This window comes from Mustela lutreola, chromosome 7 (genome assembly GCF_030435805.1).
Source record: "Mustela lutreola isolate mMusLut2 chromosome 7, mMusLut2.pri, whole genome shotgun sequence".
In the NCBI taxonomy this organism is placed as follows: Eukaryota; Metazoa; Chordata; class Mammalia; order Carnivora; family Mustelidae; genus Mustela; species Mustela lutreola.
The window spans coordinates 56,575,254-56,593,444 of record NC_081296.1 but is presented as its reverse complement, the minus strand read 5'-3'; the positions used below and the strand labels follow the sequence as shown (position 1 = coordinate 56,593,444).

At 40.7% G+C, this 18,191-nt stretch overlaps 1 protein-coding gene across 11 annotated transcripts in view; it reads right to left on the bottom strand.

Annotated features, from left to right (window-relative positions):
* Positions 1-7,104, bottom strand: part of HNRNPC (heterogeneous nuclear ribonucleoprotein C) — a 55,333-nt gene extending 48,229 nt beyond the window's left edge. For 2 of the 11 annotated variants that reach the window (XM_059180964.1, XM_059180973.1), the window contains exons 1-2: positions 6,951-7,104; positions 1,610-1,635 (exon numbers count right to left, since the gene is read on the bottom strand). The gene's annotated coding sequence lies outside the window, so the exon portion shown is untranslated. Of the gene's footprint in view, positions 1-878; positions 1,061-1,609; positions 1,636-1,966; positions 2,131-6,266; positions 6,313-6,950 lie in introns of those variants that run through there. The other 9 variants (XM_059180974.1, XM_059180975.1, XM_059180967.1 and 6 more) reach the window with 8 other exon arrangements.
* Between the last annotated feature and the right edge of the window lie 11,087 nt (positions 7,105-18,191).

Sequence of the window (18,191 nt, the reverse complement as noted above, 5' to 3'; positions counted from 1 at the left end):
TATTCCACCGTAGTCAGTAAAATGCTAGAGGTTGTGGGATGCCTGAGTGGCACAGTCGGCTGGGCATTCAACTCTTGGTTTCAGGTTATGCTTGCAAGCCCTGCCCCCTCAAGTATGGACTCCACTTGGGACTCTCTCTCCCTTTGCCCCCACCCTCTAAAATGGATGACTAAATCTTTAAAATAAAATATTACAGGTTGCTAAATTCTGAATTCTTTAGATCCTCATTCTTTCCTATTACTCTAGAGAACACATTCCCTAACATTTGCTGGGCCACAAGTTATCACTGAAAGAGAGATCAACTCTATTTCCTGATTTGGATACAGATTTAAAAAGTTTCACTGCTTTTTGAGATTAAGAATCTACCTATCCTTAGAACAAAGCAAAACAAAAATCCTCCCAGGAAAAAGCGTTTTAGTTATTACAGGATGTTTCTTGTGGCTTGATTCATGTTAAATTTCAGTAAGAATAGCCTAAATGGAATACAATCAAAAAACTATTGTCACCAACCCAAGGAAGGTTATTCTGAATAACAGAAAATTTTTACTCATTTTCAACAATCTAAGAATAAACCCACCTAAGGTGTCCTTGTCTTATTGCTATTTAAGACAAACCACTTTCATTCTGAAGTATACGTAAACTTCAGCTCCACTTTCCAATTATCAAAAATTGTCAGCCCAAGTTAGTTACAACCTCATAATTCCATCAGCTTTTAAAAAACTGAGCTGGCATCCCTTGGGGAACATCTCTTGAGAGTTTAAAAAAAAAAAAAAAATCTTAACCCAAACATTTCCAAAAGCTATCACCTACATGGTATCAACTAGACTAAAATGGGTGTATTTCCTAGTCTCTGCAATGAAACCAAGTGGACCTCACACCTCTTACCATCACCCGGGAAGGGTGTGCATCTGTTCCGAAGGCCCCCCTGGCTCCAGGTCATCCTGGCTGCTGCTGTTCCAGGCTGGGCATCCATGTTGCTGCAGCTTGTGGTTTGTGAAGGGTAGTAGTGTACAGGAAAAGCAGGATGGGATTTCAAGGGTAACAGGAGGAAAATGGCTTTCTGGGAAAATGCCGCCATCACCATCATAGGTGTTAAGTAGTACCACACACATTTTATTGCAGCACAGTTTAAAAATTTAACAAATGAAAGATTAAAAATAAAAAAAACAAAAATAAAAAATTAAAAATACAGACGTCCAGAGATGCTCTAAAACAGTTAAGTTAAAGATCAGGAAAAATAAGGTCACAGACTTAACAGCCAGTAAAATTCTTTCGAGCCTGGGGGAGGGGATGAGGGCAAGGGTGGGGTTGGTTGGGAGAGAAAAGGTTTATGTGATCAATCCACTTAAAAATGCTAATGCCTTCACTTTCTCTCCCAAGATGCAAAACTCCAAAGTCAATCAGGAGGCCGGAGAAATTCTTATGAACATTCAGAAAAACTCGATTTTAATCCGGTTAAAAATCATCAGTGTCATTATCATCATCATCATCACCATCATTAAGTATAATAATAATAATAATAATAATAATAATAGTAACTAGTAACAACAATAAAAAGGAAATCAGCGGAAAGTCAGGAAAAATGTAAAAAAAAAATTGAATAACTTACTGTAGCTGAAGATCAAAAAAATCTCACTGTAAAAAAACAAAAATAAAAATAGCCCAGATTAGAAAAACGGGAGGTGCAAAAATGTCAAGTCAGTAAAGTTCATTTCTTTTCTTTTTCCAAAAGCAGTTTCCACAAAAACCGCAAGGGTAAAGTTCTCAGTAGCAGACAAGCAAAGCCCTTTCCACATCATCAATCAATCTTAAAAATACACGAGGAAGTAGAGAGGTCAGTTTATGAGAGGCTAAAAGGCTCCTCCTCCTCTAACCCAACTGCTGCAGAAAAAATAGAAATAGAAATTTTAAAAATTACATCTTAAATCCAAGTCCCGTTTTGGAAACAATTAAAAAAAAAAAACACCTGTAAATTTGCAGTAGTGCACACCAAGTTGCATCATTATGTTTAAAATGTCTTTATAAAATCAGTTTTGGAATGGGAATGTGTGTGTTCTGGAAGGGTGGGGAAGGGAGGTTAAAAATCAAAGCTGAGCTCCAGTGAGTAGGGATGGGGTTCGCCTTGCTGCCCTGTGAAAGGAGAAGGGACAGATTGAGTCAGAGTTCCTCAGAAATGTTGTGCCCTAAACCCCCAAGACAGAAATATCTGTCCATTGCATGTAACACATTTTGGTAAAGCATTAACATTACACTGGGAAGGGAAAGCCTCTATAAAACCATCACCTCTACCAGTGATTGTCTTCACAATTCTTTATCAGTAGGTGACAAAAATTTACTAAATATATGCCTATATTCCCACAAGGGTCTTAAAAACAAAAATCTACGAACATTCATCTTGATATTCAGCTTGGACAAAGAAATTATAGAAAAACCAGGCCAACAGGGATGAAGAAGTGAGCAAATGTCAAGTATCAAAATTATTAAGGGGAATGGTCTATCATGAAGATACCTACTAGAGATGACATCTATTCTCAAAACCTGTTTATCATCAAAACAAGACCAGATAGGTTCTATAGGGGAAGATGTTTAAATAAGGAGCACATCATAAAATTTAGGAAGGAGCTCATCATTCCAGTGACAGAATGAAAAACCAAATGAAGGACAAGATTATACTAGAGTTACTGAGTATTTAATGTCATAAAGTGAAAAATTACAGTCCTTAATGAATATCATAAAGTAAGTGAAAAATTACAGCCCTTAATGAATGTTTCTGTGGTCTGTCTGTAAGCTAGTATATGCAGCTTATTTCAAGATACAAACTCTTCTAAGAATCTCACACAACACCACACTAAAAAATAACATGCATGACTGGCCGTTTCATCAGCTGAAAGATTTGCAATTAGATTGTAGGTTTTTTGAGAAAATAAGGAAATCACCACCCTCACAATTCAATATTCAGCCAAATGGTTTTAATCTCCTTTACAAATGTCAGTAACTAGGGGGACCTAGCTTGCTCAGTTGGTTGAGCATGCGACTCTTGATCTCAGAGCCATGAGTTCAAGCCCCACATTAGGTGTAGAGCTTACTTCAAAAAGCCAGGGGCGCCTGAGTAGCTCAGTCAGGCATCTGACTCGATTTCAGCTCAGGTCACGATGAGCTCAAGCCCTACGTTGGCCATGGAGCCTGCTTAAGATTCTCTCCCACTCCCTCTGCCCTTAGTCCCTCTTAAAAAATGAAACAAAACCAAACCTTCAAAAAAATTAAAATTAGAAAGTGTTCCTTGAGTCAATTATGTGTGAATGACTACATCAACAGAACAAGTACTAAACCTCTAAAAATTTTAACTATAAATTTTTTCCAAGTAGCAGACCAGTTTAAGTGTTAACCTACAAATTAGTTTTACATTTGGATTGATGTGTTAAAATGTACCAACTATACAGGTACCCGGATGGCTCAGTTACAGGAGTGTGGGACTCTATCTCAGGGTTGTGGTTTTGAGGCCCACAGTGGGCACAGGGACTTCTTAAAAATAAAATCTTTGGGGCACCTGGGTGGCTCAGTTGTTAAGCATCTGCCTTCAGCTCAGATCATGATCCCAGGGCTCCTGGGCATGAGCCGGGCATGAGCCTGGCATTCAGGATCCCTGCTCTATGTGAAGACTGCTTCTCCTTCTCCCATTCTCCCTGCTTGTGCTGCCTCTCTCTCCATCAAATAAATAAAATCTTTTTAAAAATAAAACTTTTAAAAAAGTGTACAAAATGAAAAGTTGTAGAAAAGATACATAGTTGAATATCATCTCTACAGCAGTGTTTGTGATGTCCAGTTATGGTCAAACTTTCAATTTTCTTACTTAAGTCACAGCTTGAAACTGGTACTCAAAATCTTCAGGGTGTATTAAGTAACTTTTGGGGCTCATCTACAAATAAATCCTCTGCACAGACGTCACAAGACAAACGCTCACCAAGAAGTTAATATGAAAAGAACCATCTGTTTCTGAAAGTCATGAAGAGGTCTTCTAAAAAGTTACGTTAAACTGATGAGCTACCACCTCATAAAAAAGACTGAACGATTTTAGTGCCTAATTAAAATGCTGTGCAATTAACAGTATACCTAAATTTTACTTTGTCAAAACCTCTGGAGGTTTGGATCCCTTCTGAAGCACTATTCTTGAAGTGAGGGTTGCCAACCAGCACCAAGTGGCACTTATTAGAAATGCAAATTTCGGAGGCCCACACCAGACTTAATTAGAAACTCTGGTGGTGCAGCCCAGTAATCTATTTTAACTATTCATTCCCCTTACCGATTCTTCTGTTGGTTCACATTTAAGAACCACTATGAGAGGTTAATGGGGAGCCTCTATCCCACAGGTAAGAGTGGCATAAAGTAAATCCAGGAACATCCTGACTTATAGTAAATGCACCAAGAGAATTAAAAAACCCTAGAGTAATCCTTTTCCCCCCCTTTAAGCCCCAACTTCCTAGTAACTGAGGACACTTACAGTTACGCTACATCAAATAATGCTGGTTCTCACTTGTCAATCCTGTAATAAATCTAACATGTAAAAACCATCATCTTCCCTGAGCCCAATCTAAATATACATATTAAGCATGAGCAAATAATGTTCTCCATGACAATCACAGCTACCTCAAGACTAATTAAGATAGAATACCATCATTAATATATAAAACTGCTTTTAATAAAACTTTCGGTACACTTTCCAGCCTTCTGAAAACAAATGACTTGAGTAGAAATTAAGAAAATAGTTAAGATGTCTAAGCCCCCTTCTTAAGTATAAAACTGAAATCCATAACGTTTGGCTGATTTACCTAATACAGTAACAGGGGCGAGGAAGATGGAGATAGTTTTCTGAACGTTTAGGCCAAGATTCTTTCACCTGTCACTCCCAAGTTAACATCTTAGATAACGACTACTTAATATAATCTTTATTATTAAATTAACTATTCTAGACTCATTCCTTGTTTGTTCTTACAGCAATTCCATCCAAAACAAAACTGCATGCTGAAACCCACTAAAGACCTAATCACAAATTTAAGGAATGTTTAAATTCTCTACAGAAGGAATAGCAACCAACACCAAACATTCCATTGCAACCAGCATGGGGAACACAGAAGGTCAGAAGAGCTGCAACTTAGTCATCCTCCCTAAATCCTTCCTTTTTAGCCACATAAAAATGCTATTAAAACCTATCTGAAAACACCTCTAAAACTGTTTCAGACATGAATTCTGAGGCCCAATCTTTCCAGATGGATAGTAACTCTAAGAAGCTGTTTCCTCGGTACACGTTGTTCCCAAGAAACCCATATTTCTCACTCGTCAAGGCAAGAACAGTGACCTTCAATTAATTTCAATTTTTACCAGTTGTTATTAAGTAATTTCTTACATTTCTCTTTATTTGTAACAATATTTTTATTATGTTTATGACTTAAATCTTAACTAATCACTGCCCTTATCTCATTTCTAACAGTTCTGTAGTGATAACCTTTAGTTTTAAGCCCAAGCAGTATACATGTTTATATTTTTTCTGAAGAGCAAGCCTTTTAATCTCCATTACATTAGCCACATGGTGAGAAGATTGACAAATGCATTAACTATTCCATACAAAAGTACTTTTACCTTCTCTCCCTTTCCTAAGGGATGAATTTATCCTGCAGTATTGGTTTAAACTTTGCTATCAGTTTTTGGGAGAAACCACACTATGAAAGATACCCTCCCCCTCCCCAAGTATCAAAAAAAAAAAAAAAAAAAAGCGATTTCTTGGGTAAGTCAATGTGATACTACTTAGAAACACCTATGCAATTTTTATATGCAATTTTTATAAACTTAACATTTTTCATAAGCTTCAGGACTTAGCAAATTGTGGGCACAATAATACCTTAATAAAAAAGCATGCGTTAATTTTACTTTTTAAACAGATATTTTAGAAAGTCAATGCCAGAATAGCCTATAAGTCAAACTTGAAGTTTATATCAGAATATTAAATTAATAACTGCCAATCTCGTAATTAAATATTTTTCCCAAATGCAGTTCGGGAAATTTCCAGTTTTCACTGGAATGACTGCCATGATTAGGTTCTTGCAAAGATTCAAATACAGTACTATCAATACCTACTATTCCAACAGCTACATAAACCACTTGACTAACGTAGTAGAGTCAAATTCCTTAGTAGTTCCGCTACTGATTTATTATGACCCTGGCAACCGACACTCTTGTGCCTCTCAGTTCCTGATAAAGATAGTAGTACCTACCTCAAGCAAAGTTCCACTAACTTATATATTTCAAGTGATTTGTAACCTGCAGATAAAAAGTAAGCCAGCTTTAATTATTACTGTTAATATGTAAATGAGATTACAATATATTTTCAAAAACAACTGAAAATAACTACTTCGAGGTCCGCCGTTGCTCAAAGAGGTGTAAAATAAAAAGTAATCAGTAAAACATTAAATCTATTGTTATATTTACTACTCTCATGCCCTGCGGTACGCTCCGGAATTTAGAGGCTCGCGGTGCAATTATCTACTTGGTAACCCTTACCCATCCCCCGCCCAATTTTTAAATTTAACAGGAGGCATCAGCGCTACGTGAACTTCCAACTGTATTAATGAGCATCTCGATCTTGCCTTTCATCTCTCTCTCGGAGTCCTCATGGTCGTAGAAAAAGAAAGGAAAGCAGCCGTTAACACAGAAAAAGGGCGAAAAAGGAAAAGGACGTTTTCCCTTCCGATCGTGGCCTACAAGACACTAGGTTAAATCTGCGCAAGGGCTGAGGCCTGTAAAACTCTCTCCGGCATAATACCTAACGCCCCAACGCAAGAGAATAAATGGAGGCCTGGTTACTCTACCGAGGGTAGGGTTCCCTCGTCTTCTCTCCCACACCCCTCGCGCTCGCCGAGGAACCCAGCGCCTGCCCTGCTTCTGCCCCCTCCACTTACCAGGAGGGGGAAGGGAGAAGAGATTCGATTCTGAATCTCCTACTCCCGGGTTCTACGTGGAGAAGCCAACTGCTGCTCGAGGTCGACGACTCAGCCGCACCGCTTAGTCTTCGTCTCTTCACAAAATGGCCCCCGTGTCTCCTCCGCCGCCGAGGCGAAGGCCTAGACCCCGCCCCACTCCCGAGAGTCGTTCTATTGGCTGCGACTTTTCTCGCTCCCGCTTCTAATTAGACAGTTCTACCGCTCTTCACAATTTTGCCCAATCACAATCAGTAGTGGGTAAGACTAAGCAAGAGAATTTCCACATGCGTGACAGAAACTAGTTTGTAAATGGCTACTTTTCCTGTCATTTATCACCCGAGAAGTGCTTATTGGTCACTGTACCTGACGAAGCGCTGGGTGGTAACTCGCCTTTGTATCGCGCACCGCTTCACATCCGGGTATCCGGGTGGTCTGATTGGCGGCTATATTCCCCTATCCCTGCTCCTTAGAGCGCCTAGCAGAAGGCCCGCCCAGATCTCAGAATTCCCGCGGCGCGGGGGCGGGGAAGGACTGAGAGATTTTGTTCGGTATCCCGCTGCAAGGACCTGCCCTACCCGCCCCCCCCCCCCCCGCCGGGCCTAGGAAAAAGGTTCCTTCGCCGGACGTAGCTAAAGAGAGGACTTCTCTTAGAGAGGGGAGGGAACAGTGAAGATTAGGCTGCAGAAAATTGACCAACCCTACAGTTTCTCCGACCTAGGTCCCTTCTCAGTTCTAGACTCAAATATCAGCTCCCTCCTGGACAGCTCCCTTCGTCAGTCAGCCTCTCAAGCTCTTCTTCAGACAATCCGTTCCTTATACCCAAATCAGCTGACTTCCTTTTTCTTTTCCAGTACAAGAAGTAAAGGGAGTCTCAAGTGCTGGTTTGGAATACTATGCTCACCCTCTGGCCTCGAGTCATCTTGCTGATACCCTACATACCAACCAAACTGGCTTACCCCTCTGTCTCCCCCGCCAACCACCCCGCCGCCCAAAATGGCCTACCATCTGCCGGCTGGGGTCACCGCCTGCCCAGTCCCTACGCTTGTGGTGTAGCAGCCCTGAACGCAGTAAGAAATAGGTCCAGCTCTTCTAAGGAGAGAGATTCCTTTGTGCGGTTGATGAAATGGGGTAAACAGACATGTGCATGCAGTTTTTTTGTCAGAGAGAGAGCGAGCGAGCACAGGCAGACAGAGGCAGAGGGAGAAGCAGGCTCCCTGCCGAGCAAAGAGCCTGATGTGGGACTCGATCCCAGAACGCTGGGATCATTACTTGAGCCAAAGGCAGCTGCTTAACCAACTGAGCCACCCAGGCGTCCCGTGAATGCAGTTTTTTTTTTTTAAGATTTTTATTTATTTATTTGAGAGAGAGACAGTGAGAGAGAACATGAGCAAGGAGAAGGTCAGAGGGAGAAGCCGACTCCCCATGGAGCTGGGAGCCCGATGTGGGACTCGATCCGGGACTCCAGGATCATGACCTGAGCCGAAAGCAGTCGTCCAACCAACTGAGCCACCCAGGCGCCGGGCGTGAATGCAGTTTTAATTGCAGAGAGATTCACAACGAAGTTATAACCTGTCAAATGACAAAACAATTTCGTAACTAGCTTCATGTCCTTCCTTTGAGGGAAAATAATCACGGATTGGGAGAATACAGTGCCTCAGAAGCAATGGAGCCCTCTACTAGAGGGTGTTTGGGCAACAGCGACTTTTACATAGCAGTGGACGCAGCAACTCAGAAACAGGACTGGAATCGCACACTGACCTCATTTAGAAAGGTCAAGGAACAAGGAAATAAGTTTGGAGCCCAGCCTTGAAGTAGCTTTTGGGGATTGGCTGACAGCATATACTGTTTCTGGTCAAGAAGAATTTAAAGGCCAAAGTTTGGTTTTCCGACGTGATACCTGGCAGGAGGGACTTCATCTTGGCGTAGAAATTTATTTCAACCTACTTCTAGGGAGTGGATCTTTGATCTTTTTAAGTGGTATGCCTTTTTATACGGCTATTTTTTTTTTTTTTTTTTGCCATATGTATGTATTGCTTTTACACTAACTTGAAAAGCAAAAACAAAAGCATGTGGAAAAAAGACCCAAAATATTAATAGTGGTTCTCTCTTTGCGGGAGAATTACAGGTGCTTTTTGTTTTCTTTAGATGTGGCTTTTTTTTTTTTTTTTGCTTATGCTTTTCTGTATTTTCCAAATTGTCAACTTTGAGCAAGTGATCATCCTCCAAGTTATTAATGCCTCACTCAGTTGCTACATTGCATTGGAACCTCACAGCTCTATAGTTAATATTACATTCATCTCTCTTCCTAGATGGTAAGGTTTTTATAAAACAATGCTTATTGAAGTATAGTCGACAATTTTATGTTAGTTTCAGGTGTACAGCTTAGTGATTCCACACTTCTATACATTATGCTATGCTCACCACCCACGATAAGTGTAGTTACCATACAATGTTATTATAATATAATAGGCTGTATTCACTATACTATGCTTTTCAGATTTCTGGCTTATGTCTTTTACAACTGTAAGTCTGTACCTCTTAATCCCTTTCTCCTTATTTCACCTATCCCACCCATTCTCTCCCCCTCTGGAAACCACCAGTTCTCTGTATTTATAAGTCTGTTTCTTTGTTTTATTTTTTTAGTTTCCACATATAAATGAAATCTTATATGGCATTTGCCTTCTTTGTCTGATGTATTTCACTTAGTATAATACCCTCCAGGCCCATGGATGTTGTACATGGCAAGATCTCCTTCCTTTTAATGGCTTAGAAATATTCCATTGTGTGTATATAAAGATATATATCATCTTTATCCATTTATCTGTTGATGAACAGTTACGTTGCTTCCATATCTTGGCCATTATAAAGAATGCTGCAATAAATACAGAGGTGCATATATTTTTTCTCATTAGTGTTTTTGTTTTCTGAGTAATTAGTCAGTGATTGAATCACTGGGTCATATGGTATTTCTATTTTTAATTTTTTCAGGTACACCCATACTCTTTTCCACAGTGATTGCCCCCAAAATTTACATTCCCTGCCCTCCCTAAATATGCATTTCCCCCATCAGGCCACAAGGGTTCTTTTTTCTTTGCATTTTCAGCAGGATTTCTTATTTCTTGTGTTTTTTATTTTAGTCATTCTGACAGATGTGAGGTGATATCTCATTGTGCTTTTCATTTGCTTTTCCCTGATGATTAGTGATGTTGGGCATCTTTTCATGTCTGTTGACCATCTGTATGTCTTTGGGAAAATATCTGTTTAGGTACTCTCCCCATTTTTTTAAGATTTTATTTATTTATTTGGCAGAGAGAGACACAGCGAGAGAGGGAACACAGCAGAGGGAGTGGGAGAGGGAGAAGCAGGCCTCCTGTGGAGCAGGGAGCCTGATTCGGGGCTTGATCTCAGGACTCTGGCATCATGACCAGAGCCAAAGGCAGACACTTAACAACTAAGCCACCCAGGTGCCCCTCTCTGCCCATTTTTAATTGGATTATTTGGTTTCTTAGTGTTGAGCTATTTAAGTGTTTTTGTTTCCTGGGTTTTTTTTTTTTTCCTCTTAAGATTTTATTTATTTGAGAGAGAGAGACAGAGAGCATGAGTGGATGGAGGGGCAGAGGGAAAGGGAGTAGCAGACTCCCTGCTGAGCAGGGAGCCCAATGTGGGACTTGATCCCAGGACCCTGGGATCATGACCTGAGCTGAAGGCAGACGCTTAACTGACTGAGCCACCCAGGTGCCCCTGTTTTTTGTTTTTTTAATTAAGTGTACTCCTAGAGCAATAAGGGTTTGAACTCATAACCCTGAGATTACCTGCTCTACTGCCTGAGCCAGCAAGGCATGCTGCTGTGTAAGTTCTTTATATATATTTTGAATGTTAACTTCTTATTGGATATATGTTTTGCAAATAACCCCTCCCATTCATTGCTTTTTCTTTTGTTGATGGTTTCCTTTGCTGTGCAAATGTTTTCTTATTTTGTGCAAAAGTTTTCTTATTTTCTTATTTTACTACCAATAGTTTATTTTTGCTTTTGTTTCCCTTGTCTGAAGAGACATTATCCATAATCCAACATCTTGCTCAAGCTGATGTCAAAGAGATTACTGCCTATATTTTCTTCCAGGAGTCTCACATTTATATCATTTACTTACATTTTTGTGTAAGTAAAGTGTAAGTGGTCCAGTTTCATTCTTTTGCATGTAGCTGTCCAGTTTTCTTAATATTATTTATTTAAGAGATTGTTTTTCCCCTTTGTATATTCTTGCCTCCTTTGTCATAGACTAATTGACCATCTAAGTGTGGGATTATTGCTGGGTTTTCTATTCTGTTCCTTTCATCTATACGTCTATAACCATATTGATCTTTACTGTTTCCTTCCTTTTACTATCTCTGGGCTTTGTCTGGTTTTGGATGGCAAATTTTTTGATGGCAGAGTTTAATTCCTTTTAAGATTTTATGTATTTGAAAGAGAGCATGCCAGAGAGAAAGAGAGACAGCATGCGAGCGAATGTGGGAGCGAGTGTGCACAGGCATGAGCATGGGGAGGAGCAGAGGGAGAGGGAGAAGCAGACTCCCACCAAGGATGGAGCACAGAACTCTGGGATCAGGACCTGAGCCGAGGGCAGATGATTAAGGATTAACCAATTGAGCTACCCAGGCACCCCGAAGGATCTAATTCTTACTACTCTATATTCCCTTCCTTACTACATATCCTAAGGCCTTACAGAGAGTGTTTGAAATTTGTATTAATCAGTAACTTCTATTTATCAGGAGAAATTGTTATTTTCTCAGGACATACTTTCTTTATTATATATTATATATAACATTTACTCAGAGGCACCAGAGGCTTGGTTGACCTATAATTAATGTAACTACTAACTTAAGTAAACAGAAGTAATCAGAGATAATAGAGACAAAGTGGGGTCCCTGGGTGGTTCAGTCAGTTAAGCATCTGCTTTCAGTTCAGGTCTTGAGAGCCCTGCATTGGGCTCTGGGCTTAATGGGGAGTCTGCTGCTCCCTCTCCCTTTACCTGCTTGTGCTCACTCCTGTGCTCGCTCTCTCTCTGACAAATAAATAAAATCTTTAAAAAGAGAGAGACATCAGGCCCCAAATGGAATCACCTGTGCTGAGCCCACACTGCCAAACTGAAACTTAATATTTAACCTGATTGCAGTTTCATTCTCCCCCAGGAGTGTCATCTTAACCAGTCCACCTAATAGACTATTTTGTCCTCCACAGGAAGGTGACCTATCCCGAAATAATCTTTCCCCACCCCACCCCCCATTTATGTCTTCCTTATCTCACCTCTTTTCTGCCTTTGAAAACCTTTCTTTCCCGTAACTCTCTGGAGTTTCTTTTAATATGCTAGATAGGCTGCTGCCAGATTCATGAATCACTGAATGAAGTCAATTAGATCTTAAGATTTACTCAGTTGAATTTTGTTTTTTTAACAACACTAACTTTGTTTTTTAACAACACTTACTCATTGTTCTCATAGAATAAAAATATCTATAAAATGTTAATGAAACCTACTTATTTTCATTTTACCAGAAATTTGTTTTACCACATGATCTTTGTCATGACCTGCTTATTAACAAGCACTGTATTTGATGCAAGAGAAGTACTTAAGAGGCCATTTCCGCGGGTACCTGGGTGGCTCAGGGGGTTAAGCCTCTGCTTTGGGCTCAGGTCATGATCTCAGGGTCTTGGGATCCAGCCCCACATCAGGCTCTCTGCTCAGCAGGGAGCCTGCTCCCATCCCCCGCTTGCCTCTATGCCTACTTGTGATCTCTCTCTCTATTAAAAAATAAATTAATTAATAAATAAAAGAAGCCATTTCTATTTTCAAGCAGTTCATTCCTTAGCTGTATGGGGTAGAAGTAGAAGATACAGGAAGAATTAACAATCAGTCCCTTTGTCAGATAACTCAGAATTTGCTGAGGATGGGAAGACAAGGGGCACCTGGGTCGCTCAGTCTTTAAGTGTCTGCCTTGGGCTTGGGTCAGGATCCTAAGGTCATGGGATGGAGCCCTACATCGGGCTCCCTGCTCAGCGGGAGGTATGTCTCTTCATCTCTTACTCCCTCTGCTTGTGTTCCCTCTCTCACTGTTTCTCTGTCAAATAAATAAAATCTTAAAAAAAAAAAAGGGATGGGAAAACAAGTGAAAAAATAGCATAATACAAGGCAGAATGCTAAGCACCATGTTGATGACAAATACGACTCTGGTTTTAAGGCTTTGTAAACCTACGTGGGCGAGATGGAAAGTAGGAGTGCCCTTGATCTCTTCTGTTTACTCTAAACACCTTACGGGTCTTTTTGTTTTGTTTTGTTTTTAAGATTTTATTAATTTGCCAGGAGAGAGAGACAGCCAGAGATGGAACATAGGTGGAGTGGGAAAGGGAGAAGTAGGCTTCCCACTGAGCAGGGACCCTAATGTGGGGCTCGACCCCAGGACCTGAGCCAAAGGCAGACGCTTAATGGCTGAGATACCCAGGTGCCTCGAAAACACCTTACAGTTCTAAAGTTGAATGCTTCTATTGGGTAGGTTGTGTATAATAGAAAGCAAGCCATGAGCCAGATCCCAGTAGTGGAGGTAGAGTGGGGAAAGAGGTGAAGAACAGAGAAGTAGTAACTCCTTACCTTGCGCTAAAGAAAAGAAAAAAAAAGAACAAACAACAACAACAAAGAATAAAACTGAACTTTTGTTTTTAATTCAAGAAATAATTCTCTTTGAAGAGGCTTTATGTGGTTTGTAGTTATTACAAGGGTAATATATCCCCTGCAACCTTCCTTCCTCCCAATACCAAGCCACCTGCCAAGAAGAAGAAGAAAAAAGCAGCAACAGCTGTGAAATGCCTAATGTACTTTCCTCCTAAGTTATTAGCTGAATGTTGTACTAGTTATCTGTCATCCTACATGCCCTCATTTTACTTAATTATCTACCTTATTCCATTCAACAAGTCAAATAGGACTATACTAGTCAGTCGTCATTGCCTCTCTTCCTCTGCATCCTCCCACAGCCAAGGATGTCCTATTGGAAAGTGAGGAGGTGGTCTCTGATTAATCCAGACAAGGCACTTAATTTAAACTTCACAGAGCTCTCTGACTTACCCAACAGTACTTTATAATTCTTCACAGTCATTTGGAAACCTTCCTGAATGTTTGCAATCTATCTTCTTCAGACAGCTTTATTCTATGTGAAAAATAACATGATAAAGGTCTTGCACATCACTTTCAAGACCCTTCCTCTTTTACTGCCTTCTGTCTCCCACACTGAGTTTGTCCCCCAGACCAATCCTGCAAATTACTGCCATGGTAATCATCTGAAAATATTCACTTTTTTTGTGTGACTCCCACACTAAAATCCTATAATAGCTCTATTGCAGTCCTACATTTTCATTGTTTCATTCACAGCTCTTCCATGACTGGCCCTGCCTTACCTATCAATGTTTTCCTGTCCACAAGACCCTGAGCCTGGGGGCACTGCTTGCTGTCGTTGGACTGCAACGGGCCACATTGCCATTCACTTTCTCCACAGTCCAACTATTCTTTAAAACCCAACTCAAGTCTGAATTAATGCCTTTAAAGAATATAGATGCTCTAACTGCTTATTCAAGCAACCAATACTCCATGTGTTTTTTTTTAAGTGTTGTAGTTCCAGTCCTCAAGCCTTGTACCCCTTCTCAGACTCATTTCATAGTTATTATTTACCCTATAATAAGATAGTACTGCTTTTTTGTGCGTGTAATCCTTTTATTTATGCACCCCATTTTGTACTTGGTGTATGTGTGTGAATCATAAAATTTAACAGGTTGATGATTTGAATTACTATTTGACATGCATTTTGTTATACCTATTTCTGTTTTCATTCCAAATGCCTTTGGCAGTGGGTAAAATCATACTAGGGAAATTTGGAATCTGGACTCCAGTGAATAGATTATTGATGATCTGGCTTCTAGAATACAGATTCTGTAAAAAGGATAGTATACACTGCTAATAAAATTATTGGCCACTTTGTTTGAGTACCTACCTTCTTAAGGCTTCCAGTGGTCCCACCTCATTATTTTAAAGCTTTCCATATGAAAATGAGCTGTTTTCTTTTTTCTAATAATATGATTTTATAAAAATTTGAAGTACAGATAAAGTGAAAGTTTCTATTTGATCCATCCTCCAAAAGCAGTTAAGTATTTTTTTCTTAAGCAAAAGTAGTTAAGTATTCTTAACTACTTGGTGTATATCTTTACAGATCTTTTAAAAATATACATATGGATTTATTTTTACCTAAATATTATCATAATCTGTAATCAGTGCCTTTTTATTTCCTCCTTTTTTAAAAAAGATTTTATTTATGTGAGAGAGAGAGAGAGCACTGAAACAAGTTGGGGGGAGAGGGGCAGAGGGTGAACCAGACTCCTCCCTGAGCAGGGAACCCACCGCTGGGCTTAAGGGGCTCTATCTGAGGACTGCAGGATCATGACCTGAGCCAAAGGCAGAGGCCTAATGTACTGAGCCACCCAGATACCCCCTCATCTCTTTTTCTTGATAAAAAAAAAACCCCTGAATTTAAAGTTTTTTTAAATAAATCATAAAAATACGTTTCTCCACAAAGGTTGAGAAAGTTAGAAATTAAAGGAATTTTGAATTGTAACATCCCCTTAGTGGTTTTGAGGTTGAGTAGTAGTTGATTTTGAGTATTACTGGCCACCTTCAGATTAAAATAAAAACAATAATTGGTCTTCATTTTTGAGTGTTGACCACCTTGCCTTCTCTTCTCTTTCACAGCAAAGTTTGGAGTAATCTTCCATCCATCAGAACAGAGATTGCTGACCATCCCCAGCAAGTGGTGACCCCAACATGACCGTTTTGCGACAGACACCATACCGATTGCCCCAAAACGAAAAATCTGCATGTAGTAAGTTGGCATCGGCTCATGGCCAAGTTAGGGGAAGTTTCAGGCTTGAATATTTTTTATGGAATTAAACTGTTTCTAAGAATTCCAGATATGGGGAAAAACCTCTCTCTCGAAGAGAGACCATATATTAAGGTTTTAAAGCAAATTTTATTTATTTGAAGATTTTATTTATTTGACAGAGAGAGGCACAGTGAGAGGGGGAACGCAAGCAGAGGGAGTAGGAGAGGGAGAGGCAGCCTTCCCCCCTAGCAGAGAGCCCGATGTAGGCTGGATCCCAGGACCTGGGGATCGTGACCCGAGGCTGAAGTCAGAGGCTTAAGGACTAAACCACCCAGGTGTTCCTTAGAGCAACTTTTTTAAAAGCTAACAGGGCTACTATAAATGAGAAATTGTTCCTTAAGGTGAGCAGGGCCTTTGTAATGGAAGACCAACCTCAGGGTTTGTTAGAGGTTGTTGAACACAACCTGTGGTTTCCTGACTGGGGAACTTTAGATTTAGAAGTATGGGAGAGAATTGGAAAGAGCTCGAAACGTTGCCAAAGACAAGGTAAATAGATTTCCCTTCCTTCCCTTACTATGTGGGATCTAGTCAGGTCCACCCTGGCCCCTTTACATTCTGAGGACACCTCAAACGTCCTTAAAGAAAAAGAAGGGGAACCTATGACTCCTTTGGCTCCCCAGATTAGTCGTTTAACTTCTTAAGTTAGACCCAACAAAAAGGAAGAGCTCCCTCCTCCCCACCTCAACCAGAAAATTCCACCACCTTCTCCCCTTTGACCCCATCCCCCTTAGTAAATCCTTATTAGGGGCTAGTCACATCTAGAAAGTGACATCTAGTCACATCTAGAAAGTGACACAGGGGACCATTTCCTAGGAAAGTTGGCTGTAAAGACTACGTGTGTTGGAGAGTTGCTTAGACTATGATGGATTTCTGTCGTTACTGTTTTCTGTCAATACCCTCTACTAACTACTTTAGCTACAAAATTGGATAGTTTCCCCTTATAAAATGTCTAGTGTTTTCCATGGGTTAAAAATGGTAGGTATTCAAGGCAAGGTAAAATAAGGCATGACCTTCTATGGCATGAACTTCAAGGCAAGGTGAATTGAGGCATGACCTTTATGGAGTGACCTTCAAGGAACAGTATTTCAGTCCATACACCAGCACCCATCTTAGTCTAGAAAGCGATAGGGAAGCAGGGGTAGAGGGCAGGCCTTCCTCCTACAGGGGCCTATATCAGTGACAGTGGTCGTAGTGTTTTTTTTTTTTTTTCAGGGGATGCCTCGAGTGGCTTTGACACCAGGAATCTCTGACATATCCCACATGGAATGCCACCTAAGTAGAGGATTTCCTAGGTAATGGACCTTCTCTTTTCTTCAGTTCCCAAGGACTCTACCTTGGGGTGCCTTTTAACCCACTGGAAACAATTCAGATTGCAAAGTTTAGGAAAGGATTGATCTTCTGTAACACTGCATGGCTTCAGTGGGATCTATCAGTTAGATCTCTTCAGTAGGAAAAGATAAGTAGACCTACGGTACCCATTGCTCGTACCTAGGCCTTCAGTGCCCATACTTAGGCCTTGCCCTACACCAGGAGCCTAACCTAAGGGTCTTGCAGAATGTGTTAGCCCGCACATGTTTGACTAATAAACTCCCTCCTGACATACTGGGTGATGATGATCTAAATAGGCCTCCTCAGAGTAAACCCAGGTTGCTGGAGGAATCACAGGCCATCCCAGATGAAGGGGACTCTTGACTCTCTCTCACTGTTCTTAATAGATGTGGGGGCTTCTCCCTCACTCATTTCCCGGGTTAATGGCTATAATTGGAGCCAACTGTGGTTAAGTCTACCTTGGGACAGGGACTTTAAGGAATATTCCCAAGCAGCTGCTGAAACTCCCTTTGTTTCAGGGAAATTCCCTGTCTTCTCTGGCCCGACATGGACTACCTATCCCCCCTTGTTGTCAGGAAAACATGGCATTTGCTCTTCTGTTGGAGCTAATGAGCTCTAGAACCAGGAACCCTTTCTCTGCCTTCTGACAGTACTTTGCCTATTCTGTCTTCCCCCTTTCCCTGTTTCTTCCCCCTTTCCCTGTTTCTGTACCACCTGGGGTGCAGCCTGCATAACTGGCTTCTAGATCATCCTCAGTGCCTCAGGCACCATGGTTCGTTCTCCCTTCACTTCCAAGGAGCAAAGAAGAGCACCCCCCTGGACCTAACACCACCCACTCTAGATTTCCACACCAGTGTCTCAGGTAAAAATTGACAATGGGGAGGATCGAGGGAAGCATAATTTGGTATTTGAACTAAGTTA